The sequence below is a fragment of the Camelus bactrianus genome, chromosome 5 (assembly GCF_048773025.1).
Source record: "Camelus bactrianus isolate YW-2024 breed Bactrian camel chromosome 5, ASM4877302v1, whole genome shotgun sequence".
Taxonomy (NCBI): domain Eukaryota; kingdom Metazoa; phylum Chordata; class Mammalia; order Artiodactyla; family Camelidae; genus Camelus; species Camelus bactrianus.
Window position 1 is genome coordinate 61,051,691 of NC_133543.1, and position 27,366 is coordinate 61,079,056.

Below are 27,366 nucleotides of genomic sequence, written 5' to 3' on the forward strand. Positions count from 1 at the left end.
AAGATTGAGTGGGGAAGAAATGAGGTTTTAAATGAATTTTTGGAATGTGTTCAGATTTTATTAATCCACACTATCGTTGACGTTAATTACCAAAGAAAATGGATCCTTACACATCCCTTTTGATCTATGAATGTGCTCAAGTGAAACCCATCTTTTTATAACCAGTAGGCAAATAACCCACTTTCCCCTCGGTTTTCCTACAGCACCATCAGGGAGTTACATTACACTTCTCTGAAGAAGTTTCCCTACTTGCTTTCTTCCCATTGACTGTTCAGCCCTCAGCCTCTGATATTCTCTTCCAGCACTCTGATGCCCCTGCTCTCCCCAGGGTCACCGATGTCTCACTGATGGCTAAATCTGATGGATGCTGTCGGTCCTTATCTCGCTGAGACTCAGCTGCATTTGGTGCTGTGGATCGTTCTTTACTCCTCAAAGCTCTCTTCTCCCCTAAGATCCACAAAACTACATCCTTCTAGATATTCTTGTATCACGCTGACCATCCTCTTTCCGGCAGCTCTTCCTCCACTCACACAATAAATGCTGACAAAGCCCTGGGTTAGGTCCTTTGTAAGCGGCTGTCTCATGCTATATACTTCACCTGAGTAAAATTTCCGCATTTTGATTGAACAAATACCTATGTACTAATGATTCGTATACATATATATTTCCAATCTCAACTCTCGTTGAAGTTATGAATTTCTACATCCAGTTTCCTGTTTGTCATTGTCTCCTACATAGTTCATTGGCCTCTGAAATGAAATTGACTGTGTTGAATTTTTGTCTTTCCTCTTTCATTGGCTCCATTTAGAGGATTCTCTTTCCCATAATGTCTTCACCAATTACTCAAATTAGAAGTCTGGAATTTCACTTTACATCCCTTGCCCTCTCAGGTGTCTGGCCTGGCTGGGTTTGCCTCCAAATACTTCTTGAATGAACTCCTTTTTTTCCATTCCTATCTCGATCTTAGTTCTAGTCTTGGCCATCTCTGGCTTGGGTTAATGCAACAGTTTTCTAATTGTTCTTTCTCCTGCTAATTGTTTCTCCCTCTCAAAACTACTCTCTGCAATACTATCTGAGGTACAGTAAATCTTACCTGAGGTAAAATGCAGATTTGACCCATGTAGCTCCCTTGCTTAAATCTTCTCAACTCTTCATCATGTATACTATCCTATAGGCCCTATAAGTTAACATAAAAGATTCTTAATATGAAAATAATATCCTCCACAAATTGCACCCACTTTTCTTTCTCACCACTCCCTGCCATACTCTAAGCTTCTGCATTGACTCTTTTTTGTTCCCTACACATGCTGTCTCTCACCTCTAAAGACTTTTCTCATATGGTCTCTCATTCTTGGGATGACCTTTCCTCCCTTCATTACCAGTGGCTAACTCCTTTAAGGCTCAGATCTGATGTTACATCTACCAAGAATCCTTCTCCAGTACCTCCCAAGCAAGATTATGCACTCTTCCTTAGGGATCCTATAACACTGTGTCCACAAACGTCACTGCGTTTTACTGCATTACCAGTCATTAATCTTTAATGTCTGTCTCCACCACTACAGACTCTAAGGACAGACTGTTTCATATTAGTGTACTCCATGTGACTTCTGTAGTACCCTGCACATAACAGCAACCTAGCAATTGTAGACTGCATGAAGGTCAATTGTTGATTGGATGTTGAAGTGTGCCTTACCTAAGACTCTTGGGTACCAGTATCTCTTTTTCTTTTTCTTTCTTTTTATTGGAGTATAGTCAGTTTATAATGTTGTGTCAATTTCTGGTGTACAGCATAATGCGTCAGTCATACACATACATACATACATATACTCCTTTTCATATTTTTTTCATTATAGGTTACTACAAGATATTGAATATAGTTCCCTGTGCTGTACAGCAAAAAATTGTTGTTTATCTAGTTTATATATAGTAATTAGTACCTGCTCAAATCTCAAACTCTTAATTTATCCCTCTCCACCTTCTTTCCCCTCTAGTAACCATAAGTTTGTTTTCTATGTCTGTGAGTCTGTTTCTGTTTTGTGCCTAAGTTCATTTGTGTCATTTTTTTAGGTTCCACATATAAGTGATATGTGGTATTTTTCTTTCTCTTTCTGGCTTACTTCACTTAGTATGACGATCTCCAGGTCCATCCATGTAGCTGCAGATGCCATTATTTTATTCTTTAATATGGCTGAGCAGTATTCCATTGTATAAGTACACCACAAATTCTTTATCCACTCATCTGTTGATGGACGCTTAGGTTGTTCTCATGTCTTGATTATTGTAAATAGTGCTGCTATGAACATTGGAGTGCATATATCTTTTTGAATGAGAGCTTCTTCCAGATATATGCCCAAGTGTGGGATTGCTAGATCATATGATTAGTCTATTTTTAGTTTTTTAAGGAATCTCTGTTCTGTTTTCCATAATGGCTGCACCAAACTACATTCCCACCAACAGTGTAGGAGGATTCCTTTTTCTCCACACCCTCTCCAGCATTTGTCATTTGTGGACATTTGAATGATGGCCATTCTGACTGGTGTGAGGTGATACCTCATTGTAGTTTTGCTTTTCATTTCTCTTAAGTACCAGTATCTCTTGATTTATCATTGTTAGAGCTTACAGGTTTTTTTTATAATTTCTTCCCAAGTGCTATCCATTTAAATTACCTTAACAATGACAGCTCCTTTAATGAAACTTTATAATCACAGATTTGTGTTTTAACTCTCCCTTCTCACAAGGGCTTTAAGTTATACTTTTGTAGAAAGTTGTGTGTTCTTTGCTGGCACCCTGGAAACCCTTGGGGGAAAGGGAACATGAGGAAAGCAAGCTCAAAGCACATCTCTAGTTCACGGACATGCCAAGTTCCTTCTGGGATGATAAGTTGCCAAGCACCAAAGTCCTGTAACTCGTCATCCCCAGTGAATGAGAGGAAGAGGTGGTGTGGAAAGAACATCCTGTTTTGCAGAACCTTGGTGACTAAAATGTTGTCATCTCATGTTATTTTTTTTTTCTCATTAGTGCATCTGTTTAATCTTGTGCTGCCCCCAAAATTAACATGGTCGATTTAGGTCACTAAAGTCCAGTTTATGCAAAGAAGAGAGAGCATAAGAAAAGCAGGACACAGAATTCCTTGTTTCACAGCCTTAAGAGGTAATAGTAGCACACAAGACAGTCCTAGGTTTCACAGGCACCACCTTCTTGTTCCTGGAGGTCTCTGAACAATGTGATGCTAATCGGGAAGACTTTTCATTAGCCCTCCTATCTGAATCATTATATCACCAGAGGCAATTTATGTATATTTCATAAAGATGCTGAGTTTGAAAACATCTACCTGTATAATGAAGCAAGTTCTCATTGAGAACAATATTGTGGTTACACAAGAAGAGAGTTCTACCAGCAACTTGAATGCCTGCTATGTATCAAGAATGTAGTAAATGCTTCATATATGTTCTCTTAGTTAGCCTGCACGATAATGTTCTGAAATGAGATCCATTATCCCATTTTTAATATGTGGAAACCAAGCTCAGAGGGCATAAGTAACTGTCTTGAGGTTATACAATGGGTAAGTACCTGAACTTGGACGAAACATCAGTGTCTTTTTGTCTCAGTTTAAGTACTCTAAAACTCCTTGTTCTTTTTGCTAAAATATAGCTTATTTAATTTGACTCATAGCTGTTTTGGATGTTTTGAGCTTTAATAAGCTACGGATTGAAAGTGGTGGATGTGTCATTTCAAATTCTTGAGTGATGAGTACATTTATTACTATCAGAGTCTCAAATGCCAGAACCTGACAAATGCCAACAGTAATTAAGTGTTAACATTTGTTATTTAAGATATAAGCTACAGTAGTATTTTTACTCACAAGAAAGGATGAGAAGTAGCTCTTGCTTCTGTGGGTCACAGAACCTGTTTGGGTTAGTCAGTCTCTGTGTTGGTGCCGACAGCTTAACAAGTTGACAGTGCTTATCTTTACAGCTCTTCAGTTAAAACTGATTTTGATCTTTGAAATAAAGGATTGGAGGAGTACTAACTCCACATTGCTTGCTTACTCATGACACATGATTTTATCAAACATATGTGGAAAATTACTTAAAAATGACACTATTCTTTAAGACCATTTGAAAATTCTGTACAATTTTAAAGTCTGCAGATTCTCTACCTCTTCAGAAACTCACTCAGAGGAAGCAAGTCTTGAATTAGGTGGGAAATATTGCTAATTAGGAACTCCAACTGGAAGGTTCCAGACCCTTAAATCTTTCTAATAAAAGGAGACACACACTGTCAATATGAAATTCATTTTTTTTCTTTTCTAAAAAAGGCAGAGATGATTTTACCATGTTTGAGAAAATGTTTTGAACTTTAGTCATTTTATTTTAATTCAAACATCTGGCTAATTTTGCCATTTTCTCAAGTTCATCTTGGGTATATAAGATTGTCTTCTAAAATATTAGATTAAAATGTGATTAATTGCACTCTTCTACACATTATAATCTCTAAAAAAATTCAGTTAGAGAAGATGAGAAATGAGCTATGTCTTTTCCCTTTTAAAAATAAAACTGATGTCCTTTATTATGGGAACATACCATAGTGTCATGACTTTCCAGAATTGTGTCAAGATTATATTTCAGATTGATAGAAAAAGAATATTCTATCAGCTTAATAATTAGATCCAATCAAACAGATAAAAATTTTATGGGTTATAATAATGAGTTATATAGTTCAAAAACAACTTTTGAGTTCACTTAAACCTAGCTGTGCTATGTAAAAAGACAAAGGAGGCAGTGAGAACTTAGCTGGGTTTCAAACCCATAAAGCTGGCTCTCAACAGCATGAGTCACTCAGAGATAAAGGCATCCAGTGATTTACTTGAATTATTCACTGCCAGCCTGGAAAAGATTTGGGAAATTAGCCGTGTACTCACTTTTTTGATGGCATGGCAAAAGAAAGGCTAATTCATAAAAAGTAGAAACCTCTTTCATTTGCCATTGGATTTCCTCCTAGCTCAAACACAAATGGCCTTACTAATAACAAAGCAACGGCCTGGGAGGCTAGATGGAGGTTGTATGCCTTAAAGAATAGGCTACCATCTTTTGAGTGTAGTAAGGGCAACCTGGGTAATTTAGAGTCTACAAATGGTCTCATTTGACAGATTTAGTTCTTCTTAAAAAAAAAAAAAGAATTCATTAATTTCCCAAGCAGCTGTGCTTTGTAATTTTTTAATTCCATTTTTACCCTGTGAATGATTTCTTGGGACTGGTTAGAATGTATGGTTCAGGTATGTGTAGATTCTTTATGGAGCTTTAGGAAGATGAAGTGTACTTATCTGAAAAAGTACATGATCCACCACCTTTTCTCTTGGAAGATATTGACAATCTGGTTATATAATCTGTCATCAGTGAGAAACTGGGCCATGCTAAGTTAACCACAAACTCATCATCATAACACTAGACGGTATTTGAGTTTCCCCAGTACTGGCACTGCCTCTTCTGAATTCAGGTAAGGGGTCAGGGCTCATGAGAACAGCAATTCATGGCTCAGCCAGGCCCCTATAGGGTGTCCTTGCCAGTGGAGAAATGACATAGATTGCTTGCTGGGACCTCTTCAGAGATGGAGTAAAATAAACAGGAAATGGCTTCTTAATACCAAGAAATTGTTCATCCCAGGCTTTAGGAAAGTTCAGAAGGTGATTAGTTGTTTTCTCTAACTTGAATGCATGTATTTGTTGAGCTGCAGCCATGCCTTCTGGCTTCTTTATCTGATTTCTTATTCAGAAAGCACCAACTTTCTGAGAGCCACACTTGCCCATCATGGTGGCTTCATGGCTGAAATCGGAATGTGTTGCAACTGCGTCCTTAAAAGCAGCTCTCCCCTTCAGTCTTCTAGCTGCACACTTTCACAGCCTGGTCAGCAGTTGTTATTTCTCCTCCTCCATGCTCCTGCCCAAGGGACACTGATTTGCAAGGGGGAGGATTCCAGTTCTGGCCTTGGTTTCCTTCCCACATGAAGTGTCTCTCTCTTTAACTGGCAGAGTCTCCTGATACTTGGATTGGAGGAAGCTTATTTTACAACCTTGTTTCTGCTAGTGTGCTCATATCATTCCCAGTTTAATAATAAACCTTTTTTGTCGTTGTTGCTCTTAGCATAATTTGTAAATTACTTCCCAGAGCCGCCCTTACTAAATGTCTGTGACCTTATTGTCAAGAACAGCTTGACAAGCAGAAGCTGCTGCCTGGGGGCTGGAATGTCCCACTTCCTGTTCTTTCTCTCCAAGCTGAAGCCTTCTATCCAAACAAAAACTCAACTCAGTGCACATGTGACCCAGAGTTGGTTTGAAGTGAAACTCTCCAAAGATGAAAAACTTTACACATTAACTCCTGGTTTCACTCCATCTACTTACAGCGCCTAAGACCACAAAGAGGGCCTTTTAAAAAGAACCAAAATAAACAAAAAGATGGCTCAAACTGTGGACTAAGACAAACAAGCAACCAGCAGCCACAGATAGCATCAGATTAACTGCTGCTGAATCCTGACAAAATGTAAGAAACTAAGACAATGGCATTGTATTTAAGTCAATGACCCCACAGCCCTGCTAGGACACTACTCAGTCCTCCTAGTGTATTTCAGTGTAAAGGAAATGGGTACTTGGACTCCAACCCAGGGTGTCTGTGACCAGAAGGAGCAGAAGAATCCCATGTCTTCACTGCAAGAAAACCATGACAACAGTATGGTCCTTCTGTTATAAAAACCTGGGTCCTTCTGTTATAAAAACCTGGGATTCATTTTGATGTTTTCCTCATAGCCAAGCTTCTAATTTTTCTACCAATATTTTACTTAAGATATAATGTGAGCCCTACCTAAAGGGGCACATAGCCAGATATTACATGAAGGCTTTTCTTTTCTTTTCTTTTCTTTTCTTTTCTTTTCTTTTCTTTTCTTTTCTTTAGGAGATGAATTAACAATAGGTCATAACATGAATGAAGACAGGAAATCAGCCAATCACTGAGGCACTTCCCTTAAAGTGGCAGATGGAAGGAAGAAGCCTCATTTTTTCAAAGAGAAGATGCCACCCAGCAGAGGGAAGATGCTGGGAAGAGGGTAGGGGTTGGAAAGATGGGTGATTCTGGGTCTTGGAGATGATAGTAAGTGCCTAGTAGATGGCTGTGGGGAGAACTGAGAAGGCTGAGCACCAGAGTTATAAATTTCTTGGCTTTGGATAGACAAGGCATGAAAACTTATGAATGAGTGTGATACCGGTGAGACGCTGCGTTTCTCCTAAGAAGCTCTGTGGCAGGCTTCTGCTCCAGCTCTTGTGGTGGCCGCTGGAACAGCGGACCTCACCTCTGCCCTGTTCTGGGCCAAACTTTAGGATGGTGATTTTGTGGCATGGGCAGCATGTCCCCTTTCTTCAGCCCACGTCTCCCCTGCTGAGAGCCCGAGCACCCTGCATTCATGAGGCATCTCACGGCCAGTGAGCAGTATAGCAGTGCCCAGAATGACAAGTACAACACAACCTTACTTTGCACAGCTTAGTATCTCTCGAGTGACTGAGACTTGAAAGAGCTGTAACTCACAGGCCTGGCCTGCTCAACTTCAGGAATCCACTGGGATGCCCCTACATATCCCCAGGGGTGGGAGGTAGCCATTTCTCACTGAAATATTTACGTCCACCGTGCAGAATGCCATCTTGGCCCTGTGGTTGCTCATAGATCATATCATTTACTCACGATGCTCCAGGGCCAGATTCTTAAGGAACTAGCATCACTCTCATTGTCAGGGCTTTGAGAGAGACCAAGGCAGGCAATATTCCCCTTTCCCTGACTCTACCATTTTCATAACACTAGGGAACACAATCAGGAAGGAATAGGAGCCTTGGATGAGGCATAGAAAGGACGTTTCTTGCAGGTGGAAGGCACATCGAGGACATTAGTTGTACACTGGGGTGATTAACTAACTGAGGGGGCCTTCAGCATATGGGACTTTAGGTGCTAAGACCAGGAAAGTCTCAGGCCAACCAAGATAAATTGGTTACCCTACTGCATACAAAACTATATAGGGAATTACCACATGTTCCCTTATGTGCCATAAAACTTTAATTTGGATTCTGCTAATTTGGAAACTGTTCCCCCAAAATGGCTGAAAAATGCATGCTTGATAAATTATAATAGGCATATAAGTAGAACACAATCGATTTTAGAAAAATTTTTTTAAAAAGTCTTTTGCAAGCACTTTCATATTGATACAGATCTTTCAACTTAACATTGTTCTTAAGTTGTGCTTTAAAGTGAGATTCAAGGCCTTCAATTGGACAGTGCTATTAGAATAACAGTAATAATTATAACTAGGATTTACATAGTACTATGTAACTTGGGAAATTTTTAAAATCCATTTTCTTATTTGATCCCTACACCAATTTTGGGAATGTTACTTTTATTCACTTTTTTTTTTTTTTTTTGATGCAGAAAGTGAGACTTAAAGAAGTTCAAAGACTGGCAAAAGGCCACACAGTTTATGAACAACAGAACAGGACCTCAAATGCAGTACAAAGCCTGTGCTTTTAAATTCTTAGGCAACATGCCAGGCAAAGAGAATAATATGTATAAAGGCCCTGAGGTAGGTTAGAGAGAGGCACCATCAAGCAACACAGCTTTGTAGCAAGTATGTGGTAAGAGGAAAAACTACAGAGTTTCGTAGGGTCCTGAAGGCAGTGTGCGATGAGGGTCTGGGGAAAGGATTTGGCCTCTAAAATAAGGGAATGGGATGATATTGAAACAGATGAGTGAAATGATCAAGCTTTAATTTTAAAAAGTTTCTTCTGTTGCTCTGAGAAAGACTGACCTGGGGAGGTCAGTCAGGAAGCTGATGAGGTTGTTAAGCAGGCAAAGATGGTGGCTTGGACTAGGACTGTGGCAGTGAAGGTGGACAGAAGTCGATGGATTAGAGAGGTCTGTAGAAGGTAAAATCAGTGGACTTGATGGGATGTAGGGGAGGAGGCGGAAAGTGATGTCAAGGACGACCTTGGACAGACGAGGTTCCTGGGAGGACTAGCAGGAGAGCTGTCAGAATGCTGATCTTTCAAAGGCATTGCAATTCTACTGGGTAACTTAGCAAAATATAAATACAGCCCACTGTATCCAGTGCTGAAGCATCCAGTGCCCATGAGTAGAAACTGAAGAACAAAAATGCCCTCTCCACTAGTGTAGGCCTCTCCCTAAACATGTTTTCTAAGCAGTCAGCTGAAAATTATCCCTTAGAACCAGTTAAAATCTTGACACCAACTAGGCCTAATGCTATTTACTGGGAATATGTTGTTTTTTGTTTGTTTAATTATCAGAATTTAAATATTTCATTGTCTACCAAAATAATAAATTATTAAGATTGGAGCAAAGGAAAATCAAACAAACAAAACAGCTCAGGAGAACTAAGCCTGAAGAAAAGTGAAAAGGGTTTTGTCCTTATTTTTCCCCCAGAACAGGTTCCTGCTTTGGCCAGTGGAAGTGATTAATAAATGAATATGTTCCTATCTATATTTTTTGAGTTATAAAATTTGTTCCTCTCCACTCCCCCAGTAGTAAGTTTAATGGTGTCCCCAGAAATTCACTTCCACTCAGAACTTCAGAATGTGACCTTATTCGGAAACCAAGTTTTTGCAGGTGTAATGAGTTAAGGATCTGGTGATGCAATCACCCTGGATTTAGAGTGGGCCCTAACTCCAACGACTGGTGTGCTTATAAGAAGACTAAAGATGCATAGACAAAAGAGAAGAGCATGTGATGACAGAGGCAGGGTTAGTTACAGGGCCATGAGTCAAGGAACACCTGGGGCCACCAGAGGCAAAGAGGAGGCAATTCAACCCATAACAATCTGATGCTTTCAAAGGGAGCAGGGCCCTGCTGACACCTTGATTTCAGACATCTCACCTCCAGAACTATGAAGGAATAAATTTCTGTTGCTTTAAGCCACCAAGTTGGTAGTAATTTGTTATGGTGGTCCTAGGAGACTTCTACACCCACTAAATAAATGTTGAACAAATGGTTTGTGATTGTCTGTATTTGGGTCCAGCCTTGTTCCCTGGTTTCTGACAGGAGCAACAAGGAGCAGGTAATGCACTTTTCAAGAGGGAACACTGGCAGAAAGGAGTTTTGGGTGGGAAAATGAGTTCAGACTTAGACATGCTGGGTTTCAGTTGTCAGTGCCATGTCTAAGTGGAGATGCTGAATTGTCCATTGGATGTATGGTTCTGGATTTCAGAATGTTGGTCTGGGTGGAGTATATATGCTGAAAGTTGTCCGTGCACAAGTGGTTCATGACTCACAGGAGTGGTTGAGATTGCCTAGGATGGGAGTGTTGTGAAAGAGAAAAGAGGAACACTTTAAGCAGTTCCCTGAGGAGTTCCATCCTTTAAATATGGATAGAGGAGGAAGAGACATTAAAGGAGATGGGGGAGGAAATTGTGGAGAGGATGGAAAAAAACAAGAGAGGAGGATGGTATAGCTGCCAGGGGAGGAGACTACTTGCCTGTGTTGAATGATGTGTTGCCAAATAAGATACAGATTGAACATGGCCGTTGGTATTAGCAACACGAGGTCATTGGTGGCCTCAGCAGGAGTAGCTTGGGCAGAGTAGAATTCAGATTGGAGAAGCCTGGAGAGCATCTGCATATTCAAAATATTTGAATATATTTTCTAAAAGGAAGAAAGTGGATAGGAAATGAGGAAGTCGAGATAGCAAGGTTCACAAAGCTTGGATGTGAAGATGAGTAGGACAAGAGAGTGTTCTGTGTGTGTGTGTTTTAAGGCATGTTTAAATGCTGTTGAAAGGGAACACGGAGGGGGAGAATTATTTGAAGGGGATGAGTTTGAGAATACAGAGTGGAGGGAGGAGATGATCAATAGTGCAAAGTTCCACAAGAGGTGAAAGGAGATGGGATTCATCGGGCACATGGAAGAAGATGGCTTTGGATAGGATGTGTGACCTTGCCTCCATGTGATGGCAGGGGAAGTGAAGGCAGGTGGGAGGAACTGTGGATGAGCAGGTATAGATTTTGTGGTGGGAAGCTCAGGTTGGGAGTTATCATCTAATATATGTGTTTCCCCAGAAAGTTAAAAGGTTCCTGACTTAATTTTTTGCTGATTCAGACTGCACTACTTTACACTGAGATCCGCTTCAATGCTTACAATAAAGCCAAGTAAGTAGTATTTTAGGATCATGATTTCTCTAAAACTTCAGACCAGATAACTCCATGTTTGGCTAAAGTGTCAGGACACTGTACTGTTCTTCTAAAGTCTTGCAATTATTTTTGGTTATTAACATCTCCAAAAAGTGGCACACATATCCATGGAAATAGAATGTTTCACTACTCTCCTGACAGAGACGAATTACAATAATTTCCAAAAGGAAAAAAACTATATGGCATATTTATGAAAAAAAAAATGCTTAGGAGATTTCCTAATTGATTCAACCAAACTTTTAAAAATGTAAGCAGTCATATAATAGCATCACTGTTGGTTTGTGATTATCCTCAAAGTAAATAGAGTAAATACTGGAATATCATACACTTGTCATACATGCAAATGCTCATACAATTTCATACCGTCTATAGCAGGTGGATAGATAGACATAGAGAAGTGATTCCATAGGTGGGTTGGAAGTGAAACCACTTAACAACTATTCTACTGCTCCTGTTACCAAGCACATGATAATCTGAATTTAGCAGCTGGCTCTTAACCTTTGAATTTTCTGGCTCTTGGCAAGTAAGAATTCTAATGTAATGCCTGAGCAACACTGAATAATGAACCAGACACTACTTTGAAAATGTGTGTGGTCCTTTGCATAGCCTTTTTTTTTTCCCCAATGAGCTGTTTTTCTTTCAAACTTAATCCTCTTGTCCCTTATAAAATTCTTTATGGCATATTCATCCCTGGGAAAGGCACGAAGGACGGAGTATCCCCTCTTGTTTTCTCTGACATAGCAATTATTGCCTGATAATGACGTGGTAGAAACAGCAGCATGCGTGGAAATCAAGGCAGAACTACGAACGGGTGTTAATTCTGTATTTAATCCCGTACATTGTTTAGTTGCTGTGTGTGTTAGCGTTCTGATCTATGATTAATGAACCATACTAGTCCAGCTTCCTACTGCTGGAGGTGGGGAAACTGGCATTCCAGCAGTGAGGTTAAGTAAATTCTTCCACACTCCATGTGTTGCTTTATGGATCACAGCACGTACCATAATTCATTTCAACAATGTATTCATAGGGCAATTATATGACTATAAATATAATAGTAATAAAGGTTTTCTTTTAAAGTCCAACTACTGTTCATTTAAAGGTATTCTAGATTTCATCAGTCTTATGATAGCAAAGTGACTTTTCATTTACTTTTGAAAAGTGAGACTCTATTTGCATACAGCTATTTTTCAGTTTCTGAATTTTTAGTTGAGGACTTTCAATTGAGATTCTACATTGTTATTTAGAGAATATTGGGTTTCATCACTGAAATAAGGAGGTTAAAAATGGTGATACAAAGACCACTATACATGAAAATTTTCAGGATTGGCAAATTGGCTTCTCATAGACTCATAAAAATGTTTGTGAAAACAAACAAACACAAACCAGAGTAAGAATTTAGAAAACAAGCATTTAGGGTTTTATACAACTCACTGCGAGGCCTTTAGCAAATCATTTAATGCCTGTGAACTTCTCTGCTTCCTGACCATAAAATGAGAGTATTAGACTAGATGTTCCTTCTAAGGTTTTTTTAGCTCTGACATTCCCAAGGCAACCACATGTTATGGGTCAGAGTACAGTAACTACAAATAATGATTTATTTCTTCTGGGGAAAAAAAGCAGACACACTAAGTTACTGTATTACAATATACAGTCAGCATACAGGCATCATGAAATGGACATGGAGTGAATTAGACTGGGGTTTCAGATCGTAGCCTCACCATTACTGGCCTTAAACAGTTCATGTTCTCTGCAAGTTTCCTCGCTTCTAAAATGGGAGTGATTGCTTTTCCATGACGGGGCTATGATAATACATAAGCAAATAGATGTACAGAGCTTAGCATCGCGCTGGGCATAGTAAGTACTCAACAAAAGCTAGTCATTACTTTTGTTGTTTTTGTCACAGAGGATTGCTACAAGAAACAAGGCATCCAGTGCAATTAGGTGCTCAAGAGATAGTACCTAGTCTTGAGTCCTTTTTCAAAGTATCAGAATTTATGCAGTAGACATCTAGGGATATAAAACTAGTCATGCAGTATGAGAAAAGAAACATTAAAAATGGTCAGAAAAGTCCCCAAGTCATGAGAACAAGGCAAGGAGTCTCTCAGCTAAGGTTAATAATCACCCTACACTGGGGAAGTGGGCTAATAATGTTGACTCGAAGTAGAAATCCATGGTGGTTAGCATAAAAAAATACACCAGTTTAGAAAATTAGGTAAGAGGAATCAAAAGGAAATAAAACCACCTCCAACAACCAGGAAGCCAATTCACTCAATAGCAAAGTCAGTGTGGTGGGAAAACCTGCTGAGGAAAATCAGTGAAGCAAGGATTCTTCTGTGCATCCAGGTACCCGCAAGATTCTGGGCAGAGCTCTCATGAATACACCTGCCCTAAGCTCCCCTTACCTCCTCTGGCTGCTTCTCCTCTAGATATCTTCACAAAGAAGATACTGGACTTGTAAACCAGATGCTCATTCTGCTGTGCAGTAGAAATGTGACTGTGGAAGCCTCTTAGCTCCTGAAGTTTGTCTTCTCCTTTCTGGGGAATGCACTGTAATAGAGGAATTATGCAGTGTAACCTGTTTCTAAGCAATCTTTCTCAAAAAACAGACCCCTTTATTTCCAAATTATAATTTTACAGGTAAACCTCCCAATGGCTGATTTGCTGAAATGAGCCCCTCTCAGTGTCACCTCACCTATATCTGAGAGTTACTCAGGGGTCTCATGACCTCTGGCAGAATCCTTCTAGTTTTTTCTATTCTGATCTCTCTCTCTTTTTACATTCCACTGTTGATTTTGCTGCTTCTTATACTTACAATGTAGCCATGTGGGAAAATTGTCCTTTCCTGACATTCCTGCTCTTAGAACGGGGCAAGGGGTCCTGCTTTGACCTTCCTTCAGCCATGTCCCACCCTACAGGGTGGGGAATCCACTGGGCCTACCCACCTTCTTCTAGACCATGTTCTGGGTCCCTATGGCTCCAGAATCTCTTACCCAGAGGGACTTTAGGCTCCAACCCTGGGCCCTTCATCCTGAAGCTTGAGCATTCAATGTACATACCATATAATCTCAAGGGATAGCTAAGGGTGGCCGTTTGCTGTGGGAGTGTGTATGGAGATTGGAAGTATGGCCTGGGATATCCATACATGGGTGAATAAGACCCCTCCTTATATGGGACAGAGCCAGTGTGGGAAGAAAAGGGGATGGACTGTGGGCAGCAGAAGAAGAGGAAGAGAATTCTACATTTGAACTAGTCTTCTAGGTCATTATGATAATGATAGACTTGGCAAAGTAGCAGGATGAGTCCTATTTTAGACAATTAGGCAGCTTGATTCATAGTGTTTAAATATTCAGGTGTAGGTGTACAAGTCTCCTTTGTACTTCTGCCCAGGCCCGAGGATGTTAAGGTAGGTCTATCTGAGTGAGGCGATCACCACTGATACCTCATTTTCAGATCTAAGATAATTCTCTTAGCACAAGTGACACCAGTCAGTTACTTTAATAAGATTTCACTGAAGACCTGGAAATAAAGTCTAATGCAGGTGAACCAACAGCTATATTCAGTGCTGGTTACTTTTAGGACCCACAAACCTAGCTGGACTTCAAGGTCCACCCCGCCCCCGCCAGCTCCCACAGCTTCTGGTATCCTGGAGACCAGCTCAGGCCCACAAGTGAAAATCTCTAAGTACCTCCAAACTCCAGTCTAAGACCAACTATTTGTTGTTTTTCTTGTTCTTGTTTTAAATGAAGTCAGATGTGCTTCACTGAAGCCAGAATGATAGGCAGTAACACTATCTGTTTCCTTAAGATAAGACCCCATCTACCATCCAGCCCCAACTTATGAGTAATTTGACCACAATGGTCTGGAAGAGATCATCACAATTGTTCCCTCTATTTCTCAAAATCCTGATTGCTCTGTCTTAGCTAGCATGTGTTTGGGTTACTAACAGATCAGTCCAGGCAGCAGAGCACAAGCCTCAGGTTAATTTCCCTTCACAGCTTAACCCGCACTAGGAGGAGGAAGGGGTGTGGGAAGTGTGAGACTTTTAAGTCCCTCTGTCATAGCTGTGCCTCAGCTCCCAGAACCCCATGAGTAACTATCTGGACAAAAAAGACACACACCTTCCAAGGAAAAGGTATTCTTGATTCTAAGGCAGTCTAAATCAAGACTGGGGGTGAAGTCCTGCTAATATTCCCAATTATAGAACTGGATTTAGAGAATTATAGAATTCTCAAGTATAGAATTAGAATTAAATAGAACTCAACATATCAGTTGGAAGTAGCAGTGTTTGGATTAAATTTTTATAATCCAGGGCTTTCTGAAAATATGGGTCTCCATCTAAATCTCCATCTCAGTCTAAGTCTGCAAGATGCAAAAGGCTCACCAAAGTCATTTCTCCTAGAACAAAGTAAAGTATAAACCACTTGCTGCTCCTCCTACTTGGCAGTTTTCAATTTTCAAAATTATTAGAATCAAATCTCAAACAAACATTATTAAATATGTTTACTACTAAACACATTAAAATGAGTAATAATACTTGTCCTACCTACATCATGGACAATTGTGAAGACTGGAAAAGAAAAAGAATAGTTTGCTAGGGTAACACAGTGGCACCTCTAAACACCAAGGAGTAGGAGCAGCTGGGTGGCATTACCATTACCTACTTCACAAGCGATGTATATGTGTGGGTTTCAAAAGCAGACTGCAAACCATAAATGATAATCCAAAGGTTAGGTAATTCTGTTACCTTCCCCTTGATACCGAGGCTAGCTGTTCTGGTGAACATATCTGGATTCAAGTCAATGTCTTATTGCGTATCTTCTAAGTATAAGCCAGTATGATAGACTTTGAAACTCAAACTACATTCCCTTGGCTCAAAGCAGTATTCTCAATTCAATTGCTCAGCTGTGTTTATATTCACCCTAGAAAACCTGTAAGACCTCCCCTGATGCTGAAGACCAAGGATTTCTTTTATTTTTCTCCATTTTCCTCCTTAATCATTTTACATGACCAGGGAGAAAGAATGTTAGGATCTGTCTTCATCTAAAAAATGAATCATTTTGTTTTCTTTTGTTAGCATGAACATGTGTAAGACATAACTATTGTGGTGAAGACCTGATTCCAGAATCAGCAGACCTGCTTTTAAACTTTTTAATGGTTGAGTTATTTAACATGATCAGATCAGACTTTGATCATATGTCAAACTGAATTAAAGACAGTACCCACCTCACAGGAGTGTTGGGAGGATTAAAGGCAATAATGAATAGAAAGCATTTAGCCTAGTAGAATCAAATGCTAATCATTTAAAAATAGTTTACACTATTTCTGAGTTAGGTGCTAAAGAGGATACATAGATTATAAATTGAGACCCCTAATGCCAAGTGCAGAATCCTTCCAAAGACAATAAATTACTACACAACAATAATGTGGCTTCCAGTGAGATATAGGGTGGAACTCTTTGTTATCCAGAATCCCATCTCTGCAGAAATAGATCTGAGAAATGGGAAGTAAGTGAAAAATGAACCAGTGCAGCTAAACTAGATATCACAAAGTATATAAATATCCTGTACAAATAATGGGCACAAACCAAATCATGAGCAATGGGCAATAGACTATTACTGTAACATACTACAGTGGTAATCATAATTTTTCTCATGAAGCTCTATTGTTCTAGTATTGATCTTTCAAGAGAGGGTTATATTTTCCATGTTCATGTGCAATGGGCAAAGCTATTCCAACTTGGTCCTATTCTAGAAGTTATATTCTAGAAGTTCACTCCTGAGGTCAGCATGCAGGACACACACAGAGACAGTCATAGATTTCAGGGCCACACAGGCAGGGCAGCCTTTCCCAGGCAATCACTAACTCCCCGCCAATCACTAACTCTCCGCCCACTTCAGTAGAGAACATTAAAGGAAAGCAAACTCCTTCCTGATAAGACAGCTTTTGAAATCTAACACTGAGCACTTGTAGCCTGGGAGAGAGAATGCCTTGGAAAATAGCAAGAGAGGCCCTTATAGAAGAAAGAAACGTGAGTTAATACACACAGGGAATTTAGAACGGTTTTGCTAATGTGGGAGGTCCTTTTTGAAAGATAGTTTTTATTATTTTTTCCCAGGAAAAGAACAACTTGGACATACAAAAGAGTACTGGTAGAACCTTCACAGTTTGAAAAATGTGTAGAACACCTTAGAAACTTAGACCCCCAAAGCATATAAGGATTTTTTGTTTATTTGTTTAAAAGAATCAATTCCTTAGCAGATATGGGAACTCATAATCCTATTGAAGACTTTTTGCAGCTGGTCTCATTAAGTTAACTATGTAGTACTCTATATACAGAGTTGTTCCTTAGTTTTAAATCTATCATCTTCATAAAGTTCCAATCTAAAACCCTTCCAAGTATGATGACATCTGATAGTATCTGGATCTACCACTGCTGTTCAAGTTCTAGGGCCCACCCAGAGTGGGCTGATGAGATAAGCATGCCATCTCACATAAAGCTGCCTTCAGACATTTGTTGGGACATGCTTATGGTATCAGTCATACATTTCACTCAAAAATGAGACCTCTTAAGCCTTTATTCAAAGCCCATGCATGTTTCTTTTTTCTAATTCAATAATAAACATGTATTGAGCTTCAAATATCTACAAGGCCATAAATATATGTCTAGCCAGCCAGAGTAAGGTCAACTTCCTTCCCATAAATTAAATGGCAAACATGTTAGGGGGGAGCAATGAACATCTTTCAAGCCCCTGAATTGAGACCTGTGCTTTAAGATCTGTGTGAGAGTGAAAAAACACAGTAGTTTCCCATCAGAGAAAGTTTTACTCTTATGGTCTTAAATATATAATCCCTAGGTTCGTAAATTACTCCCTGTAAAGGAGGAAATGCTGCTTTCCTGTTATCAATCACTTGATTTACTTGAACTTTCAAAAGGGCTCACACACATTCTCTGCTACTAAACTGACTTTGAATGCACATTCTCTGCTAGTACTTTGATTTGCTGTCTCACAGGGCAATCTGTGTGACTTAAACACAATGGCAAGCCATGCAGGTGCTTGCTGTGTGTCACAAACTGTGCCTACTGTGTATATTTTTTCTAATCAGCCATGCATCCTGAAGCAGTTAAGGATGTCTGTGGGAAGAAATATGACTTATCCTAGTACTGCTCTTAGCCTGACCTATGGTGAACTTGAGTGAGTAAAATACTCCCTGGAGAAAAAACTGCTCACTGTATAAGGTAGGTGTATTCATTTCTTTCAAGGCAACAGGATACATTTAACAGCAAGGAAAAGAGAGTTTACTAAATATATCCTGAGTAAGACTCTTTGGTGGTTTGTTGTTTTTCAGGCTCAATTTCTTGGCTTCTAAAATCTGTCCCCTAGAAAGAGGGTAGTCCAAAAGCTGAAACTGATCAAGAACCCAAATTCTGTTCATGAAGTCTTCCCGGTGAAGGGAATGGAGAGAAATGTAATTCAGATTTTAGTAAGCAGTCTAGAATGATTTTTAGATAAACTATAAGGCTATCACTGACTTGCCCTTATAAAATTTAATTACTCTCAGACAAAGCAAGTTCTTCCTAATTAGATTTGCTATGAAAAAATAAAAACACAGTAAATTAACAAAGGAAAGTATTCTCCAGACAATAAAAGCCACTGAAATTAAATGTTGTACTTATGGAATGGTCTGGAACAGGTACTAACAACTAAACAAAGGAACTTCAGTGTGGTAATGGTAGGAGGAAGGTGGCCAAAGAGAAGAATACTGTGTTATCAAGCCTCTGGTCAGTGCCTGAGACTCTAGAGGAGAGTAAAGAATAAAACCAGAGTGTTAGAAGAAATCCTCGGTTATCTGCATTTACCCCATTATGCACAGATGAGGACGCTGAGGCCCCATGTAGTAAAGTCACTTGTCCAAGGACACAGAGCATGATAATGAGGACGCTGAGGCCCCATGTAGTAAAGTCACTTGTCCAAGGACACAGAGCATGATAATGTGATAACTGCAGCATACGCTGGTCCTCTCCTTCATTGTTAGGTAATTTATGCTATTAGGCACTGTCTTCCTTTTTTTATGTGGAAGGAGGAAATTTCTAATCGTACAAATATTTAAGATTATTATGTAGACTGTCAATAAAATACCTTATCAAATATGCATCATAGCCATTTAAAATGGACTCCTTCTACAAATAATGTCAGAATTAGTAATGCATGGGGAATATTGTCTTAAGTAATCCAAAGCCAAAAATTTTAGGAAGTTTTCCTAGGAGAGAATATCTAAATTTAAATAGAAAGGTTATACAATATTGCCATCCAGCTTCAACCATCAAAGAGATATCTAAGTATTTAAGAATGTGTTGGGGAACCAAAGAAGATACACAGATGGCAGACAAGAAGAAGAAAAGGCACTCAACATCATTAATTATGAGGCAATTAAAAATCGAAGAATAATGAGATTCTACTACACACCTATTAGAATGGCTAAAATCCAAAAAACTAACAATACTTATTGCTGGTGAGGATGTAGAAAAAGGAGCTCCACTGATTGCTGGTAGGAATACAAAATGGTTCAGCCACTTTGGAAGGCAATTTCTTACGAAGTTAAACAGAGTTTTACCATATGATCCAGCAACTATGCTCCAAGGTATTTACCCAACTGATTTGATAATGTATGTCCATCCAAAAATGTACATGTGAATATTTGGAGCAGCTTTATTCATAATCACCAAAAACTGGAACCAACCAAGACATTCTTCAATAGGTGAACATATCAACAGTGTATTTCCAAAGAGTATATGATAGAAAGCGGAGGTGGTGGGGAGGAGGAGAGAAACTTCACAGTGGAAACACCTGACAAACACCACTTCAGCCAGGTGATCAAGGTCAACACCAAGAGTGATTTCAATGTACTGGTAGTGCTCTTGACATGATGTGATGAAAACGACACTTTATCTGGGTGGTCTTCTTGCCCAAAACATGTTAACTCCAGTCTCATCATGAGAAAAACACTAGTCAAGGACATTCTATAAAATATCTGACCAGTATTCCTCAAAACTGTCAAGGTCACCAAAACAAGGAAAGTCTGAGAAATTGTCACAGCCAAGAGGAGCCTAAGGAAATATGGCTAAATGAAATGTGGTATCACGTATGGAATCCTAAAACAGGAAAAGGCCATTAGAAAACTAAAGAAATCTGAATAAATTATGGACTTTGTTAATTATAATGTGTCCATATTGGTTCATTAATAGTAACAAATGTACCATCCCTTATTATTACTAATGGGGGAACCTGGGTGTAGGGGTATATGGAAACTTTCTGTACTATCTTCACAACTTTTCTTTAAAACTGTCCTAAAAAAAAAGTATATTTTTTAAAAAAGTGTTAAGCCTAAGAATAGTAGTGAATTTCACATGATTTCAGGAGAAATAATGAGATAGGTGTTCCACAATTTTCAGAATCACAGGACTGACCATTGTCATCTTGCCAAAAGTTTTAAAGTAATGTTTTGGAGGTAGAGGGGTATGAATTGCTTTAATAGAAACACCCTTTTTTTAAAATATGGAATGAATTGGGAAACACTGTTTATTTTACTTTAATTTTAGAAGATATTTCTATCATAAAAAAGTAATGCATTTTTAACAGGGTTCCACTTCACACTGGTAACTAACCGGCAGCCAGGGAGCAGATTAAAGCAGCAGAATCTTGATGCTCTCTAAAATGCTAAATACTGACAATAGGATCTCTCTCTCTCTCAGATTTTTCCAACTAAAAATCTTTCTGAAATGCATGTATTTTAAATATATACAATTGTTTACATCATCCAGCTTGTAAATTCTTCATTTCTTTTGCTTCTTTCCCCCTCATTCCCTCTTGCCAATCTCTCATTAGATGGAAAAAATTATCTTTATAGGATAGAAAGAAAAAGATACAGAATATCAGAAGTATTGTCCAAGATGTGCCTTTTAGATTGTCTGTAGATCTGATTTCTATATGATGTTTCATCTGCTACTCAATGCAGCATCACTCAGCCATATTCTATATTTCCAGATGTCCAGAATTGAGAAGAATAAAGATTGTTAGCAGAAAGCAGTCTTGGCAAGTAGATGGTGCATGGTCAGGAGTCTTCTGTCCCGTGTTTCATTCTGAGTGAGTCACAGGCTTGCTTGTGGCTTTAGGTTTGCAGGCCTCTCCAAAGATTCGTGTGAACTGTGTGCTCAGAACTGAGGCTGACTTCCAGGGTGAGCTGGTCATCAGGGTGCTGCATCCAATAAGGGACTTTATCACCTTAGAGGGGGATGAATCATCGGTACCATTTCCTCCCACACCTGGGTCCTGCTTAGAGGCCTTGGCCCCAAACACTCCTTTTATAAGTTCTTACAAGAGTGTGAGAATCAGCGGCAAAGCCTTGGGCCATTTGATGAATTTACAATGTGTTTGAGAGCAAGAAAAACAAAGAGGTTTTTACAAAAGCTGGGCCAATCTGTAACTGCAGTTCTGGTCAAATTCCAGCAAACCTAAACTAGATGGCACACATACTAATTATCCTATAGTTTCAATACTCTCAATCAACAAGGAACAGAGTGACTGCTGAGTGCACAAGAAAACAAAATTGTCTTTTATTTTCTATTCTTCTCTCTGTATTTCCTTGTGCGTATGCTGTATGTCAGTCTTTTAAGTATACTATTCTTCAAAAACTTGTGCTAGCCTATTTACATATCACTTTCTCAACATCTTCTAGACCACCAATCACACTCTAATGCCACAGGAAAGTTTGCTGTAGTGTCTGTGTGTGTGTGAAGAGGGAGCAGTTTATTTCATAAGTCAATATAAAGAAAAGGCTCTTATTTTTGTTGAGAGAATTTCAGCACTTTTGGTTAAAGGTGGGGGCAGTTGCCAGGGTAAGGGGCCCATTCCTGTCTAAAATGAGAAACTTAACTTCCCAACAAAGTCAGACAGGCAAAGTTATGATGAAGGGCTGGCTTACTAGGCAGAGAGCCCACGGGGCTCACCTGGAAGGCAGGCTGTGCTTTACCTCTGTAGAGAGCCTGAGCTGAGCAAGGCAGCAAGCAGTTTTCTTGTGGAAGAAGCCGGGTATGTGGGAGGGTCGGGGGTCAGGGCAGTGGAGTGAATGGTAAGTGTGCGTGGTCATTCCCCTGCTTCATGAGTCTTCACTTTTGTATTATTCGAAAAGGGCAGCAAAATTTAGAAGAGTAAAAACAAACTGACACCTATATTAGTTTGCTAAGGCTGCCGTAACAAAGCATCACAAATGAGGTGGCTTAGAACAAGAGCAGCTTATTGTCTCAAAGTTCTGGAGGCCGGAAGCCTGAAATCAAAGTGTCAACAGGGCCAGCTTCCCCCTGCGGGTGCTGGGGAAGGATCTGTTCCAGCCTTCTCTCCTACCTCTGGTAGTTCCTTAGTTTATGGTAGTATAAGTCCAGTCTTCACCTGGTATATTCCCTGTGCCAGCTTCTTTGTCCAACTTTCCTCTTTGTATAAAGGCACCAGTCATATTAGGGTCCCACCCTACTCCAGTACAACGTTGTCTTAACTAATTACACCTGCAACAACCGGTCACATTCTGAAATGCTAGTGATTAGGACTCCAACATATGAATTTGGAAAGGGAACACAATTCAACCCATAACATCATGAAACTATATACAGGGATTTGGCAATTGTTATGAAAAGAGCTATTCTTGATGAGTCTCTGTGCTGGGAGCCTTCTGTCTTTGACTTGTGAAATAATTAAACTGGTCTTCTGGCCTAGAACATGTTGAAATCATAACAATGGCATAGACTTGGACTGCATTCATTATAAATATTTTCAAAAGTAAATTGTCTCTTTAGAAATAACTCATTTGTTTATGAAAATACTCATCTTCTTACTTCAACATGCCTGCCATTTTTATTGTACTTCCAAAATGCTCTCTGTAGAATTCTCCATCCTGCTTTTCTCTCTGACCTAGTGAAATCCTTGAGGAATGGTCAATGGAAGAGACTAGGTATATGATAATTTTATAATAGTAAAGGTATTTAGAATTAAGTTATCTTACTATTTTTGATGCTTTTATCCTTGCTGAATCTCTGCATTTCTTAAAACTTCGATGAAAATAATAATTTTAGTTGTTTGATATGACAGAGAACATTTCAGAATTAATCCTGGATTGAATTAGAAGTTCAAGAGCTGCTATTATATGTAATAAACTCCAAATCTGATCCTATACAAGTTTCAACAGTACCAAGTTACTTTTATTCTGAAAAACGAAGCCATCAACGATTTCCCCTAGTGAACATTCTTATTGTTATTTAACAATAGAATGTAACACACAAAAAGGAAAAGTAAGGGCTGGGCAAAGCGTTCAACTGTTACTTTTCAAAGAAAACAGGACCTGAGTAGGAAGTGAATAATGCTTTTCAGTTTTTAAACCTCACGGTAAACCCAGGATTCTATACTTTACCTCGCTGACAGAAGGAGTCTGAGAACTGTGATATTCTCCAGATCATGTAACAGATGCAGTGATAATTTGAAGCCTTAGACATTTGGCAAAGTTGAGGTTTTATGACAAGGTATTCTGGCAGAAGAGAGAAGACCCTAATTAGCAAGGTATCTTTGTTAACCTTTAATGTACTGTCCTTTTGGATCCCATGAGGTTATTTTAATAGCTACATCATTTGTTTAGATCATTTCAGGTCTACGACCTGATGTATTTCCAAAAGGACCTTCAAGGCTTTCCTTATTTACCTTCCAAATGAGCTGAGAAGAAACATAGATACATGATGGAAAGTCTTTTGTTGTTTGCAAACCTCCTGTGTGCCCCTTTCTATAAGAAACTAGAGTCGTCTCTTTGTATCCATGGCAGTTTGGTCCCAGGATCACCCACAGACATAAAAATCCACAGATTCTCAAGTCCCTGATATAAAAAGGCTTGGTGTTGTTGGCTGGCTGAATCTGCGGGTTCCACATCTGTGGATTCAACCAAGGGGCCGACTCTACTTAGTATCTGAGGTTATTCTTTCAATAATATATACTAAAGCACTGTCCACGGATGCCACACTTCCCTTTGGAGGTTCTGAATGTGGGGTGGCTGTGTGAAATAAGATGGTATCTGACCTTGTGTCCTGGACTTGCCCTTTCCTGGTTTTTGCACAATTGAGGGGCTGTGAGGTAAAGGGAGGGCTACAATGAAGTACATAAGGCCTGGGGAGGCTGGTTAGGTTGGGTCTGACCCTGGCTGCCCAAAGTCTGCAGGGCTGTCATGTGACCTACTACTCCATGTGAGGTCCCAGGGGAGCCCGGCATCTACCTGCCTCACATACAGATCTCAGGGTGGAGAGAGGAGGGTGTGAATTTGGCCAGGGCATTTGGTCAGGGTATTCCTCTTCCACTCTGAGGTGAGATCAGTGAAGCTCCAAGTCATCTGTAATCACAGTGGGTGTCAGAGAGAAAGCAAGGATCTGGTAGCTCTTAGGAGTTTCAGTGTTATGAGGGAGCTGCCGAGCTCGGTGCCCTCCCACCTGGCTGTCAGTCTGAGCACTCTTTCCTCCTGTGGCCAGCTTCCCCATAGGCCTTGGCTGTGGGCCACTAAGGAACAGTTTGCCGAATATACTCATTTCCTTTCAGCTATTTGTTCTCTAGGAGCCCAGCATTTCTGAAGTCACTAAAACTTCACAATCTGGAAACTATCACACACTTTTATTTCTGCTTCTCTCTTCATTACAAGGGTAAGAAAGCACTAGACTTGGAGGGTTTTACCTCCTTGGCATTTGCTGCTTAGACCTCATTATGTAGTAAAAGCAAAGAGTACAGAGGAAGGATGTATCAAGAAAGAGAACAGGAACAGTATTATTAGGTATTAGCCACTACTGTGGGTTTCCTTTGTGCCAGACATTGAGTTAAGCTCTGTACAGGTATTACCTTAGTCAGCCTTTATAATAGCCGGAGGAGGCAGGTTTGAGAGGTTAGGTGTCTGCTGGGTCATACAGTTCTTTAGCAGTAGAATGGGATTCAGACCTAGGACTGTCTGGTTACAGAGTCAAGCTCATAAAAACTGTGCTCTGTTGGCTGCCATACTTTGCCTCCCCCGTTCGGTTTGGATGGAGACAGAATTATGGGAGGAAAATGAATGATTACAAATCATCGAGGTGAGTAACAAGTGGTTAGAATGTGTATACCTTCTACTTACTGGCTGTAAGTTGTTACTTGCTAGAGTCCTGGCTTGTGATTGCTCACTACCATGGTTCATGAGTGAGTAACTACTAACATGGATACATCTAGCCTGGAGAATGTAGCTTTTGGTGAATGAAAATGTGTGAGAGAAAGACGTTAGGCTGGTTTCCTGGCTCAAGACTTCCTGAGGTAGGCAACCTTCAACACCTGGTCAGCTTCTCTACTGTGCACTTCTAGATCAAAGCCCACAGGGCTTCTATGCAGAATAGGCTGGTTCATTAGCATCTGCTCACTGGCTGTAGGTTTGGGTGCTTATACTGCCCTTCAGCATCCACAACTGATTTTTCTACCCTGAAGTCTGGAGTCCTAAAGATATGAGTTGGTACTGAACTCTGGCAATGAACTCTGACTCGATCTGGCTATAGGCACAAAAGCAAATCTACAATTTGGGAACTGAATGCTGTGCAAAATAGGATTGACCGGCCACTATATTACAAGTGGGAATGAAACGTGGATGCCCTGAGATTATCTGGACCTCTGTCTTCCCTTAGAGAAAAGTGGTTTGTATATGTAAAGTACACTTTCATTAGACAGTGACATAAATATGCTTTGAAAATACAGAATGAAAAATACAAACCACAGTTCCCTTATCCAAAGACAAACACTGTAACAAGTCTATTAATATCTAGTCTTTTTTTCTAGTTTTATAAGAGAGGTGTGTGTTTGTGTGTCTTATGTAAAATATATTAATATTTGTGCTCCAAACTAGGCCCTTCATAAATATTTGTTGAGTAAATTTAAAAATAACATTTAATTAGACTCTAAGAGCTATTTTTCAGAGGATTTTTTCAGTGAACAATTACAGTGCTATATCCATAATAAGATATAAATTTCATAATAAAATTATTGACTTTGAATCCAAATGCCATCCTCACAGTAATATGGCACCAATAACTCCACATTATTGAAAGAATGTTAATATGATCAGGCCAAGGAAAGTGGAGGGTATAGCTCAGCGGTAGAGCATGTGCTTGGCGTGTGTAAGGTCCTGGGTTCAATCTCCAGTGCCTCCGTTAAGGGGTTAAAAAAGTACAGTCATTTCAATCAGGTGTTATTGTTCCTTATGACTTCTCTGATGTGGTGAATATTTGGCCTGTTTGACAGTAAAAAATAGTAATTGCTCATATTCACTGAATGCTTAGCATATGTCAGGAAAAAGTTCTAATTGCTCTCCACTTATTATTTCATTTAACACTCAACACAGCAGTAGGATCACCTGCATGTTACAGAGGAAGACAGTAAAGTATCTTTCCCCTGGTTACACAGTGAATTAGTAATGGAACAGGGATATAAATCTAGGTCCAAACCTTTTGAGTTTTACTATTACACTCAACCAGAACAATCTTCCAGTCTTACTATACCACAATTTCCCTTTTTGAATTTTTCACTTTGATTCATCATAAGTCAACCTGAGCATACTTACAAGAGATCTTTTCAATAAGTATATAATTGATATATACATTTACCAAACTATGTGTTATATTTAATATATTTTGCCAACAATTATCAGAAAATATGACTCAAGCTGGCTTAAATCAGTGGTTCTCAAACTTTAGCCTGCTTCAGAATCACGCGGGGGGCTTCTTAAAGCACACATTGCTGAGCCCTACCCGACGCTTCCAGTTCCACAGGTCCAATGTAGGACTCGAGAATGTGCATTTCTTGTAAGTTCCCAGGTGAGGCTGATGCTCTTGGTCTTGCACCATACCTTGAGAAAATTCATTGACCTCAGAAGTCAAGATTCAGACCTTACATTGGCTTAATCCAATTTCTCCAGCTCTGCTTCTCTGTGTCTTTCTCAGCTGTTACCTCCTCTGTGTATCTGCCTACCCCTCAAACAGTACCAAGATGACTACAGCAGTTTTAAGCCTTGACTCTATGCACAAAAAATATCCAAGAAAAGAGAACCCAGCT

The 27,366-nt window shown here is 39.6% G+C and overlaps 1 protein-coding gene across 10 annotated transcripts in view; it reads right to left on the reverse strand.

Moving 5' to 3' along the window:
• NEUROD1 (neuronal differentiation 1) overlaps positions 1-27,366 on the reverse strand; it is a 175,386-nt gene that overhangs the window by 72,063 nt on the left and 75,957 nt on the right. For 8 of the 10 annotated variants that reach the window (XM_074364003.1, XM_074364002.1, XM_074363995.1 and 5 more), the window contains one exon: positions 13,630-13,774. The exons of 1 other annotated variant lie outside the window; for it this stretch is intronic. The gene's annotated coding sequence lies outside the window, so the exon portion shown is untranslated. Of the gene's footprint in view, positions 1-13,629; positions 13,775-23,683; positions 23,798-27,366 lie in introns of all 10 variants that reach the window. One more of the 10 variants, XM_074363996.1, reaches the window with a different exon arrangement.